The 13,841-nt window shown below is 44.8% G+C and overlaps 1 protein-coding gene and 1 long non-coding RNA gene across 3 annotated transcripts in view; both read right to left on the minus strand.

The window, feature by feature from the left end:
* The window catches only part of RAMP1 (receptor activity modifying protein 1), a 593,779-nt gene that overhangs the window by 448,247 nt on the left and 131,691 nt on the right, over positions 1-13,841 (minus strand). The window lies entirely within an intron of this gene.
* The window catches only part of LOC146861040 (uncharacterized), a 136,768-nt gene continuing 129,316 nt past the window's right edge, over positions 6,390-13,841 (minus strand). Inside the window, exons 2-3 of the long non-coding RNA XR_014978903.1 lie at positions 6,919-7,109; positions 6,390-6,518 (exon numbers count right to left, since the gene is read on the minus strand). This is a non-coding gene — a long non-coding RNA (uncharacterized LOC146861040). The remainder of the gene's footprint in view (positions 6,519-6,918; positions 7,110-13,841) is intronic.

Raw genomic sequence — 13,841 nt, forward strand, 5'->3', positions numbered from 1 at the left:
AGCGGTTCCCGTTAAAGGGACATGCAACTATTGTAAAGAGCCAGGTCATTATATAAACGATTGTGCAGTTCTGAAACATAATATCTCTACGGGTAAAACCAAGGAGAGACCACGTCCGCCTAGACAGGATCAGATCCAACAACAAGCACCTCAGAATGTACAGCCTATGCAAGCTGCACAACAGACCATAGCGGTACCACAGCCACAGCCTATTGCCGCAACACAAAACACGACACAGCAGATGTACCAGTATGCACAAAATGATTATCCAGAGTATCAGCGATACACATGAAATAGCCTAGAGAGGGAAGTTGGCTTACCCCTTATTGAGGTTCCTATAGATCAAGAGGGTCCTTATGTACAGAGTCAAGTATTAGGGAAAGACAGAAAGTTTCTACTTGATACAGGGGCAAGCAGAACAACTATAAGTCACGATGAAGTTCCAGGGGCACCCCTCTCAGGCTCACAAAATATTTCCCTTGGTTTTTCAGGAAAGCCCACTATTAACGAAGTATCGCAACCACTTGCATTCACAGTCGGTCCATTAACACGGACTACAGATCTATTGCTTACGAAATCATGCCCAGAAAACTTGTTAGGTATCAAAACATTGAAAGCTCTAGGAGCTATAATATGCTGTTCTCCGGACGGAGTACGACTATTTTTGCGTGACTTTAAAGGTCACTACGTATCTAGAGACATGGATCACCGGTTACAGAATTTACCTGCACATTTATGGGCAAAAGGCCCCACTGATGTAGGTTGTATGTACATTACCCCATATCGAGTTACACTCAAAGCAGGAGTGGTATTACCACGAATGCGACAATACAAATTGCCTCCAGATGCTGTAGTGGCTTTACTGCAAATCATTGACGAGCTCATTGCACAAGGAGTGGTTGTAGAAACCGACTCCAATGTATGTAATTCTCCGATTATTCCGATTCTTAAACGAACCGACCCAAAAGCACCCCCAGTATATCGATTAGTTATTGATCTGCGAGAATTGAATAAATGCATTGTACCACAATATCCCGTGGTCCCGGATATTTCTTCATTACTGACAGCTATTGATTCAGAGGCAACGTTCTTTACTGTAATTGACCTCAAGAACGCCTTCTTCAGCGTCCCAATCGATCCGGAAAGCCAATATTTGTTCAGATTCAGTTTAAATGGACGAAGTTTTAAATTCGCACGCGCACCTCAAGGATTTACAGAAAGTCCTAGCATCTACAGCCAAGCACTGAAAAGACAACTTGACAGTATCCACATGCCTGTTAACACTGCACTGCTTCAGTATGTCGATGATCTGCTGATCACCGCCCGAAGCGAACCCGAATGTGAAAAAGCATCACTGACGGTTTTACATTTCTTAGCCGACAAGGGGCACAAGGTGTCCCCTTCAAAGCTGCAATTTTGTGCCCAGCAAGTTGTGTACCTAGGGCACTTGCTGTCCAAATGGGGGAGACAGCTCACACCTGATCGTATCCAGTTAATTGTAAACATGCCACCACCCAAGACACAAAAGGAGGTATGGGCCTTCATAGGCCTCACTTCGTACTGTAGGCAGTGGATTCCCCAATATGCATTTTTAGCAAAACCACTCATTCAGTTGACAACCCAGGAGGCAGCGACATCGACTGTCCTCCCTTGGACTCCAGAACATACACAAGCTTTTGAAAGCTTAAAGAAAGCTTTATGCCAAGCACCTGTTTTAGCGACACCATGTTACAGTAAGCCTTTTACACTCTTTGTTACAGAACGTGAAGGTACTGCCTTGTCAGTACTCACTCAGGAACAAGCAGGATCACACAAGCTATGTGCTTACTTTTCTAGCACATTAGATCCCGTAGCTCAAGCTCAAGCTCTTCCTGCGTGCCTGAAATCAGTCGCAGCGACAGCTCTAGCGATCAGACAAAGCGATTCCATAGTATTAGGACATCAATTGACAGTACAAGTACCACACGCAGTAGAGGTTCTCTTGAACCGGACACAGACACAACACTTGACTATAGCACGACTGACAGGTTACGAACTCACATTGTTCCAGCCACACATAGAAATCAGACGTTGTAGTACATTAAATCCTGCCACACTTTTACCATTAAGTGGAACAGACCCACTGGCACATGATTGTATTGAAGTCATTACTATTACGACGAAACCCAGACAAGATTTGACAGATGTCCCATTACCAGATCCGGACCTGACACTTTATGTAGATGGTTCATGTATGAGAACAAGTACAGGAAAGTTAGTGGCCGCCTATGCAGTCACGACAGACACCGAAGTCATTGAAACAAATTGTATCGACACATTATCAGCTCAAGCAGCAGAGCTTATTGCTCTGACACAAGCCTGTATTCAAGCCAAGAATAGAAAAGTTAACATATACACAGATTCACGTTATGCTTTCGGAGTCGTACACGACTTCGGAGTCCTTTGGCGAGAGAGAGGTTATTTGACTTCTCACGGTGCCAACATTCAACACGGTCCCCTCATTCAAGCTCTATTAGATGCAATACATCTACCTACTTCAATATCTATCATGAAGTGCAAAGCTCATACAAAAATCATCGATATTATTTCCCAGGGTAACGACCTAGCAGACCGAACAGCTAAGCAAACAGCACAGAATCAGACTCATGCAACTGACTTGACAAAGACAATAGTTCCGACGCCGACACACTGCATGACAGTTAAGGATCCCGCTCTTGATGTAATTGACATACAGACACATGCTACACCAGAGGAAATAAAGAAATGGACTGAATTAGGAGGGATCCAAACCGATCAGGGATGGATGACGAAGGGAAAATCTATATGGTTTCTCCCCGACTCAATGGTTCAAGTTATCATTAACACAATACATAGTCCAGCACATCTAGGAGAGAAAGCTATGTTAGACAGTATTCAACACATTTGGTTCAACAAACACTTACGAGCTGCAGCCAAACAGAAAGTCCGAACTTGTATGATTTGTTGTCAGTTCAACGCAGGTAAAGGTGTACCTGTAGAGCAGGGTGGATTTCAACTTCCCGATCACCCTTTTGAAGTCCTCCAGATGGATTATATCCAGATGGAACGATGTCGAGGATTCAAATATGTCCTCGTAGTTGTATGCGCTCTTTCCCGTTGGACAGAGGCGTATCCCGTTTCAGATTACACTGCCCCGACTACTGCCAAACAATTAGTTCGTGTTGGGACCCCCCTTTTATCTCAGCCCCCGCTTCACGAATCCCCCCCGAGACTTTCAGGGTAGGAGCGGAGCGTAGCGCCCCACCTATTTTGAAAAATTCGCAAGGATTCGTCGACCGGCGCCCAAGTTATTCAAAATAGAATGTTGCGGATTTCCTATGGAAACGTGGTCCTAACTATAACTACCTACTGGCGACCGCCAGTAGGTAATATATATATATATATATATATATACATCACCACTCCAACTTCCCAAAAGAAGAGGCACGCACACTGGTCTGTGGATATGGGGCTGATTTAATGATAATCCAAGTCGCCCTCGACCCCACAGAGAAGAGAGACGCGTTTCGCCTGCGCAGCAGGCTTCATCAATCTAAATGGCACCAGCAAATCACGGATATATATAGCGCCCTCCCCCTCCTTCAAACATGCATAAACATGATGGAAAGACTGGATGCAGAAGGTCACTGGCAAGTCTGACCTAGAATCTGCTCTGTGCCGGTAATCCAAGAATCAGCTGATGTGTGAAGATCTTAGCACGATATATATATCCACCTCCAACCTCCGACCTTGAGCCCCCGACCTCAACAGTGCGGTCTCGGCGTGCGGGGACCAGAGCACCTCGCTAAACATCCACAAATACCTCCTTTGTAACCAAAAGAAGAGCGCCGAGACCAGACTCTGCAAACATGCGCTTTTATTCACGAAAACCTCGTCATGGCAGCATGGTATCCTTACGCGTTTCAACTCGGGTAGAGTCTTGGTCACAGGTGAGCCTTCTGTTTGCAGAGTCTGGTCTCGGCGCTCTTCTTTTGGTTACAAAGGAGGTATTTGTGGATATATATAACATCCCTTTGTTTTTTGAGCATTTTTTGTTTTGCTTATAACTTTGGCATCGTTTGATGAATCTTCATGAAAATTTCCAAACTAGTTCTTTGTTGATATCAGCTACTATGTGGGAAGTTTGGGGGTGATTCATCAAGGGGGGGCCAGAGAAAAGGAGGGTCCCAAAACATGTTTTCTCCATGTTCATTTCCATAGGAAACTTTAGACAAGGCTACAGGTCAAACGGGTGAACGGAATTGCACCACATTTGGCAGGGAGAAGGGTCTTGGTCTAGAAAGCACGCTTTTGTTTATTTGGTGTAAATCCGTTCAGTAGTTTTGGAGTGCTATCAAAATTTACAGATATTGATATTTGGGAATTCTGCAATCTGATTGGCTGAGACGTTACGAGCACGAGCTTGCTGCTTATTGGTTGTGAGCGCTGCGAGCGGTTGCAGCTAGGAAGTGTTGGACGCCATTTTGTAATTCCATTGAAGCAAGTAAGGGGGAAAAAGGGCGAAAAGAGTAGGAAACAGGAGGATAGGAGCACTGTAACCTCTGTGGGGGGACTGCGAAGTGAAGTAGTCACACCTACCGGTCTGAAAGTATGATGTTGCTCACATGTGACATGGTGGTGAGATGAGATGCTGCTACAGTCGGGTATGAAACCTAGAGCCTAAACCTGGAGGTTATTGCTGTAAAGTGATGTGCTCTGGTGTTTGTAGGATACCTGTGGAAGTAGTGTTAGTTGGCATTTATACCATACAGGGAGTGGGACGCGAACTACTGAGCTCTACCGTGTGTTTATACTATACCGGAAGTAGGAAGCGAAGTACTACGCCTACCGGTGTGAAGACTCAGGGATCAAATCGAGCTGATTGTTGTAAAGTGATGGGCTGTGGGCGCTGTAGCATACTGGCCGCTGTAGTATAACTGTAAGTAGTGTTAGTATGCGTTTATACTAAACAGGGAGTGGGAAGCGAACTACTCACCCATACTGGTCTGAAGACTCTGGGATTAAACCGTGAGCTCATTGCTGTAAAGTGATGTGCTCTGTGTACTATTTCAATGTAAGTCATAGTACAATGTCAGTATGTAAAACTATAATGCAAGTATGTTAGAATGTAGGGCTGTCATGAGGGGAATCTTGCGGAATTTGTACACGGTGCTGGAGAAGACGAATGCCTTGGTGTCTGGTCCTGTTGGTGGCTGTTTAAGCTGTCTTCTTTTCCTGCAAATAATCTACTTATCGGATCCACTGCTGTCTTCCTGTTCACTACATAATTTGGCGACGAGCGGGAGAAGGTGAAAAGAAGGCCGCACTCAACAAGATTTTGCGCTTGCTTGCGTTGTGCTGAAGACCTGTTTTCTTGGTGAATCTGTTTCTACTCATCCCAGGGTCGTGTGCTGAAGACCCGTTTTCTTGGTGAATCTGTTTCTTCTCATCCCAGGGTCGTTGGCTGATCGAACTATGTGATCCTACCTCTGGATTTATATTTTTTGATTTTGGGCTTCCTCTGCCTCTTCACTACACTGCTGTACCACACGTGTGCAAGTAGTGTTAGTATGCTTTTATACTAATTCTGTAGTTATGCATTAAACAAAGCATCATGGTACCATGGAGCGCCACCTCCCAGGTGCAGGTCATACAATGTCCCGGGGTGAGCAAGCGCGGGACATTTATGTTTGCTATTACAGGGCGGGAGCATTGCTTTTACCCTGTGATAGTAAATTCTTGTTTGCCTTGTTGAAGCGAGAGGCGGAAAACCTCGTATTGTTTCAATAAAGCGGAACCGGATGGTAAAAATGTAGAGAAAAGAAATTAAGCGGGGTCTCAGCCGTTCATTTAAATGAGCCCACTGGTGGGTAATGTTCCGGGGCCAATCCTATTATTATATTGCGGGGTCTCTGCAGCACTGGGGACCTTAATCTCACATGCAAATTAGGCACAGGAGGGCACAGAGACGATTTGCAGACTAGGGGTCGACACCTCCCCGGGTATTGTTTACGAATTGTTCGAGGGTCTTCGAGGCCAACTCAAGACCGGGGATCGGCAACCTCTGGGGCTTTATTTAAGTATGCAGGGTGGGCCTCGCCAGTCCTTGAAGCGTCCGTGGCCCTAGGCAGTGCGTTATTGGTTCTGAAATCACATGGGCAGTACTCATGGTGTTATAAAGTGATACACTCATAGAACTCTTGCCGTTGTACAATTACCCAGGCTTAATTTATGTAATAGTCTGTTGGTTTATATTTGGTAGGTGCACCGGAAAATTAAACCAAATTTCCCTTATAAACTACTATCAACCGCCGATTTTCACAATAAACTACAGACAAGTGTTGTCAGAAAAAGAAGACCCATACACTCAGTTATTTATTGGTAAAAAAAACAATAACTTTTATTAACACAACACAACTAAATGGAAACGTAAGTTTATTCGAACAACAGTAAAACATGAAAGAAGTGGGTGGGACTCCTCCGGAAGCAGCGTACAAAACCTGCAAGACAAAAAAGAAACATAAGTATGTGTGCCATCTCTAAGAGAAAAAGAAAGGTAGTGAGAATTAACGGAGGAGAATGGGACAGAGAGTGAGTGGGTGGAAGGGAGAAGGGGAGGGAGAGTGAAAAGGGAGGGGGAGACAGAGCGCCGGCCTACTGCACCCAGCATTCACTGTTCACCTCCCGTCACCCGTGTGTCTGGGACGCTGGGTTCCGCGGGAAAGAGTGCGGTCCAGCAAGTCCTTAAAATGAAACAGATATGAATGAGGCCAGAGATTACATTATCATCTATGGCAACATCGCTTGCCTGCACCTGTGCACCCAGGCTGCTGCACCCCAGCCCCTTTCTCCGCACTGTGCTCAATTGCAGCTCCTGCACGCCGAGGCTTGACTGCTCACCTGCCACAACCGGTGTGTCCAAGGACGTGCTGGTGCGAGCTCCAACTCCGGGGTGCCGCTATCAGGGTGGCCCAGCAGGTCTCCGGTCGGGGACGGTGTCTTGATACCATGGTGGAAGGCGTCAGAATGCCCAGGGCATCATCACAGGGTGAGCACCCGCTCCGCCCATTTTGGCTCCACTAACCCAGTGTCTGAAAAGGGAGAAAAAATATAATGTTGGAAACGTCTTGAGGTAAATTAAGGTTTCATTCAACGTTAATAGAGAACACTAGTTGAGTGCATCCTTCCTTCTTGAAGTACGATCTTCGAACTGTTAGTGGTAATCGTGGTTCAAAGAGGAGTTGGAGTGCACGAGAATACACAAGGTTAAATAATAATATGTTATGCCAACGTTCACATACAAAGGAACAGAGCGCATGGTAGAAGCGTAATGTGGGCGCGTAATGCAGTGGCACAAGCCTGTGTGCATGTACACTTAGTAATCAGCTCACTACAGTGCCCCAAAAGCCAACGCCACGTGTCTGTAGGGCAGCGCTGCCCGCTGGCTCAGGCCTACAGTACGGTCCAGCAAGTCCTTAAAATGAGGCAGAGATGTGACTGAATGAAGTCAGAGATCACTTCCGTATGCAGGGTAACATCGGTTGTTTGCACCTTTGCACACAGGCTGATACACCCCACCCCTCCCGCAGCACTGCGCTCAACACGTGTCTGTAGGGCAGCGCTGCCCGCTGGCTCAGGCCTACAGTACGGTCCAGCAGGTCCTTAAAATGAGACGTGTGACTGAATGAGGTTAGAGAACACATTATTAAGCAGGGCAATATCGCTTGTTTGTACCTGCGCACCCAGGCTGATGCACCCCACCCCTCCCGCAGCATCACGCTCAATTGCAGCCCCTGTGCACCCAGGCCCCAGTGCTCACCTGCTGTCATTGTTGTGTGTCCAAACACGACGGGCAGCAGGGTTCACAATTCAGGTGCAGTGTTGATTGCAACGATGGTGTACGCCTTATGGATCCCTTTTTTTATTGCGCATTGTGATATGCGAGGTGGACGCGGCCATATCACCTGAGGCAGTGTAGAAGAACTGGGACATGTGGCGTCGTCGTTATCCTATTTATACGTACGCAAAGTGGGCTGGGCTTGCGTACGCCAGGCGAGCACAGGGGTGTGAATAATAGTTCTGGGGACCTGGGCGTTGTGCAGTTCCTGCCTGGCCAGAATGCGCAATTTACATTTATTAAGCATGTACCGGGAGGGTGGCAACTATCGCTAATGAGATGCTGTTCGAAAACATTGAATGGCCAACATCACATGTCGTTGTCAAGGTTGTGGATATGCCGGAGACATGTCAATGGTGTGCGGTAATTTTGAAAGTGTTGCTATCGCGATGCGCACACATGTGATGTGCTCGGATGTAGGGAGGATCAGCAGTGAGGCTATGTCATAAATAGTGATAACATTCATTATAGTCAAGCAATGCATGCCAAACGTGAATCTGAAAGTTTCACATATGACACACTACTATACTGGTAAAGCCTGACAACAAAGAATACAGCAATACAAATGTACAAATTACTGTTTACTGTTTGTCACATGTGATCTAGAATGTGCACTCTGCCCGTGGCTGATGATACCCCTTCGGGCCAGCAATACCCAGGCCGAAAGGCAGCACAATAATGTGCACACACACACACCAGGGGCATCGTGTAACACACATTTGATTTTTGATGTAACGTTTGAGATGCATGGCCATCACACCTGGATGGCTAATGTACAGACCATGAATATTGATCAAGATGATCGTTGCATGTTGTGTGTAGTAGAAGATATGTGTACACAGCAAAAAAACTTTTCTAAAAAGCTCTCTAAGCAGAAGGGGTGTGTCTCATCAAATGCTGTAGAGAGAATGACTAAAACGGGTGGGGTCCTCCAACTGTTACAATGGGAAATGTTATGAACTAATAAAATGGTTTCTTTTAAGGTCACATGGCAATCGCGCATCAAGGGCGCAAGGAGGCCGCACCCGACAACATTTCGAGAAAATATATTTATCGTAATATACGTTTATTACAGTTAGAAATATATAAATCTTTAAAATATTTTAGATTATCGCTTGCTCTCATATACAGTTTAAAGTTGTTTAGATATAGTTTTGAGACATAAAAAGAAAAGAGGGAATAGCGTACCCGGCGCGACACCATACGTCTAGGACGTAACACAGGGCCTGGCAGCGTGCACGTGGCGCATACGCAACGCGCAGTTGGCGTGACCCCATACGTACATGACGTAACGCGTGGCTTGGTACTGCGTACCCGTCGGATACCTATGTAGCAGCTGGCACAAACCCATATGTATATGATGTTACGCGGGACGCGGCGCCACAAATCTGTCAGATACAAAATGCGCATCCTTTACGAGTTTAGCAATATGGCGGATAGGATTCGCGTGGTGATGGAGCTTGGTACACTACGGGTATGGGAGTGCAGTTTTCTAAAAAAAATATATATATATATACATATTTTTTGGGGAAGATATAAAAGATTACTTAATTTTTAAAGTAAACAAAAAAGTAGTATAATAAAGTTCCAAAATATTATAGAAAAAATATAGGTTTTATAAACATTAAAATATGAAATTAACATTTAAAAAACCTTCGAAATTCACTGAAAAAAACAGATTTTGCAGACATTATAGTTAGGAATTAGCATTTAAAAAACCTTTGAAATTCACTGAAAAAAACATAGGTTTTACAGACGTTATAGTTAGGAATTAGCATTTAATAAACCTTTGAAATTCACTAAAAAAACATAGGTTTCAGGGACGTATTAGTTGGACATTTGGCTCATATAAAACCAGAGAAATTCGCCTGTTCTAGTTAGTTGAGCTAACTATAACTCGCGCGCCTGCAATGCACTGTTGATGATGTCACATTTTACATCACTCATGACATGGTCAGTGACATCACTGATGACATCTCAAATGACATCACTGACATCACTGATGACATCATCCACGTGATAATCAGATGCACATACTGATGCCCTAAAATAAACTTTGATACACCCATTCTAAAATGCAGACTACAATTTTTGAAACTATGCACACAACAATGCCATATACTACATACCACTCACTGTTTCCTAGGTCTACACACAAATCCAGTCACTTATACATGTAGTTACTCATCAATACAGTAGTATAATATGCACTCATACATCTATACATGCAGTCACACTCCGCTGCTCATCCATAGAGTTACTCACACACAGTCAGTAATGCAAAGAATGAATCACATATCCATTTACTCATGTATATAGTTGTACACACCAAGTCCGTTATTTATAGACACACCATATCACTTATTTAGAGATACTAACACATATTTACTGTCTTATACAATTACTGATACAAGCAGACACTCATTTATACACAAACTCTTCAAATAACTTACTCTCATGTATAGTCATTTATATACTCCAACACTCACATATAGTGCCTTAAAACATATGCAGTTAGTCACACATATACCACTGAGACATTCATTCACTCACCAACACACACAGTAACTATACAGCCCTTCCCAGATGCGCTTTTGAATCCATACAACCAGTGAATCACCCACTCAGACATCTATGCACAGAGTCATACACCCCGCACCATCCCATAGAGACACTCAGGGACGCATACAGATACTCAGACAACAAATCAATAACGCATATAGATAGTATGAGTAAAGTGTGTGAGCGCCAGTGTATGTCTGTGAATGGGTGTGTGAGTGGCGCTATGCATTTTGGGCATTTGCATACTTAGGGTATTTAAATAGGAGAACCATGGATTCTGCTCTCACCAGGAGACAACAAGAAAGAAACCACTCATCACAGTCACTTAACATCAGATTGTGCTAAAATAGATCAACTATGAATTCATCTCCATCAAGTATTTCATATAGTTTTTCAACATGGAATATGAGAGGAAACACACTTGCTTTGCCTTCGCCAAGCCCAAGAAGATAGAATTGTTTGAGCTTTACTGAAGTGGAGCTTCAACTGGGGCTTCTGCTATGCTTATATTTGTAAGTGCCTCCCGGTGAGGTTTAATGTCCGTGAAATCAGCACTAAGGCTAGAATCAAAACTCATTTTTTCCACGAAGAGTCCCCAGTTTTGCCAAAAACGTCTACTGAACTGTTTAATTCATAAGTGCTACCTTGTTGGGTAAATGTCTGTGCAGTTTCAACACTACAGCTGCGTAAAGGACCACGAGGTGTGCATGTATTCTTGGCAATGTGATTGTTTCTCGAGCGTCTTCATCCACAAATCTATGATAACGTGAATCCTCACCAAGAGAAGACGACGAGACTACAAATCTCCACCAAACAAGGGTACTTCCACATTACTAAATGAAGTAAGTGCTTCTTTGTTTGGTGGAGATGTCCTTGTATTCCACTGCATCAATAATGCATCACCAAAATGGGAGTGGGTGTCTGAGTGTGGTATGTGTGTGAGTGGAAGTATAGTTGAATAAGGTAGTATGTAAGTACCTGTATGGGTGTGTGAGGTACTGTGTGAGTGGCTGTATGGTGAATGAGTATGATTGATTCTTTGGGTGAGTGAGTGGCTGCCTTAGTGGCTATATGGGTGGGGGAGTGTGCAAGTGGCTGTTCTGGTGGCAGAGTGGCTATGCTTCGCTGGGGCAGCTGTGCGCCTAATAAAAGTTATTAACATAACATAACATAACGTATGTAAAGGGTTAACTGGATTAGTGATTGGCTGTATTAGTGAGTGGCTGTGTGGGTGAGTGAATGTCAGTGTGAGTGGCTGTATAGGTGAGTGAGTGTGTAAGTGGCTGCATGGGTGGGTGATTTGGCTGTGTAAGTGGCTATATGAGTCAGTGAGTGGGTGATGTGAGTCGTTGAATGGGTTTGTGAACAGGTATGTGAGTGGTTATGTGGGTGTGTGAGTGGACATAGAGGTTGTATGGGAATGTGAGTGCGTCTGAGTGGTACTGTGGATGATGTTAGCAGTGATGTCATTTGAGATGGCATCAGTGATATCACTGACCATGTCATGAGTGATTTAATATGTGAAGTCATAAGCAGCGCATTACAGAGGTTAAGTTATAGTTAGCTCAGGTAACTAGAACTTCTGAATTTCAATAGTTTAGATTGTTGTTCAATGTGGTGTACTAGAGGAAACACACTTGCTTTGCCTCCTGAAGCCCATGAAGTTAGGAACCTTTTTTTTTTACACAAGGGGAGGGGACCGTCATGCCCCCCTCCCGAGCTGATTTCGGCCCTGGGGACCCCATACCCCGACCTGGACCTGGCCACATCTTCGTAGGTACCATGGTCTCACCCTGGGCACCAAATGTGTATGCTGGGGACTGCATGGGGGCGCTTCAAGGTCCCCACACCCCCAGCTGACTCCTCGCTTTGTGCGGGAGCCGGCATTGCTATCGCACGCAGAGAGCCACTAAATATACCGCTACCTGCATTCAGAGTCAATCTTTCATCTTTTTCCCTGCCCGGATGACACCGGGCAAGGAAACAGATGAAAACTCTGCTCCCAGCAAGCGGGGGATGTTTGACAGCTCCCGCTTGCTGGGAGAAGAGTTATGTTTGCTCTCACTTGGTGGAAGCTGTCACAGCTCCCGCCAAGCAAAAGCAAACAGCTATGTCCCGGGGTGGGCATCCTGGAATTTTGCAGGAGCCAGCCCTGGGTGGTGGTTGCCCCTGGGGCCATTAATGGCTCCAGGAGATGCGGCGAGCAGCCCACCTCAAACAGCCCCAGGAGGGGGGTCTGCGCAGCCCTCCTCCATTTAATAAATAAAGCCCCAGGGAAGAGATGGTCCCCAGAACTCAAGGAGCCTAATGGAGCGGGGACCGCGCTGCCCTCCTCCCATATGTAAATAATGCCCGGGGGTGATGGTCCCCAGGGCTCAAAAGAGCCACAGGAGAGGGTGGCATGCACCCCCCTCCTTTTCCTTGTTATACCCCTGGGACCTGCCCCACCCAGGCGCCATAGAGTAAAACTGCAAAGTGTGTGTTTTTTTCCATCGAAGTTGCAACTCTGTTGCGATTTTGCAGCAAAATATATATTTTTGACCCCAGGGGCAGGACTACGGGGTCAAGTTAGTTCTACCCTTCCCCCTTTTCTTTAAAAAAGATTTTGTTATTAGGGCTCGGCTAAACCAAGTCCCAAGATGGCTGCCAGCACTTCCTGGTTGAAGTGTTGGCAACCAATGAGATAGCAGAACGGGGACTGTCCGATCCTCGGAGGATCCGCGTGCCTATATATACAAATTTGTTTTTCTATCAATATCTTCAAAACTACTGAACGGATTTACACCAAATAACAAAAAGCAATCTTTCTGGACAAAGAGCTAGCTTTCTGCCACATTTAGTGTAATTCGGTCAAGCAGGTCGGGTTGTATGTGTAAAATCGCTATGATAATTAACATGGGAAATGCACGGTTTTGCCCCCCCCCCCCCCTTTTTCTCAGCCTCCGCTTGACAGATCACTCCAAAACATTCCATGCACAACTAGAATCAACAGAACACTTTTTGGGGGGAAAATCCATGAAGATTTGTCAACCGATGCCAAAGATATAGGCAAGTCAAAAAACACTTGTCCTACGGAAAGTCGGTCCTAACTATGACTACCTACTGGTGACTGTCAGTAGGTAGGTAGATATATTTTTTTGGTTTTTTTGCACATTCTGCATATAGAAATCATGGGATTGTTAATGCATTTGCACTTTATGATATTAAACTCAGAGGATGTCTGATGCATTTGCATCTTATGCTTCGTACATCTCCACTTTACCTGTATGATGACAGTATATATACCTTGGGGGACTTTTAAATACATTTTGCAATTATATATATATATATATATAGATATATATATATATATATATCTATATAT

The sequence above is a fragment of the Triturus cristatus genome, chromosome 3_1 (assembly GCF_964204655.1).
Source record: "Triturus cristatus chromosome 3_1, aTriCri1.1, whole genome shotgun sequence".
Taxonomy (NCBI): Eukaryota; Metazoa; Chordata; class Amphibia; order Caudata; family Salamandridae; genus Triturus; species Triturus cristatus.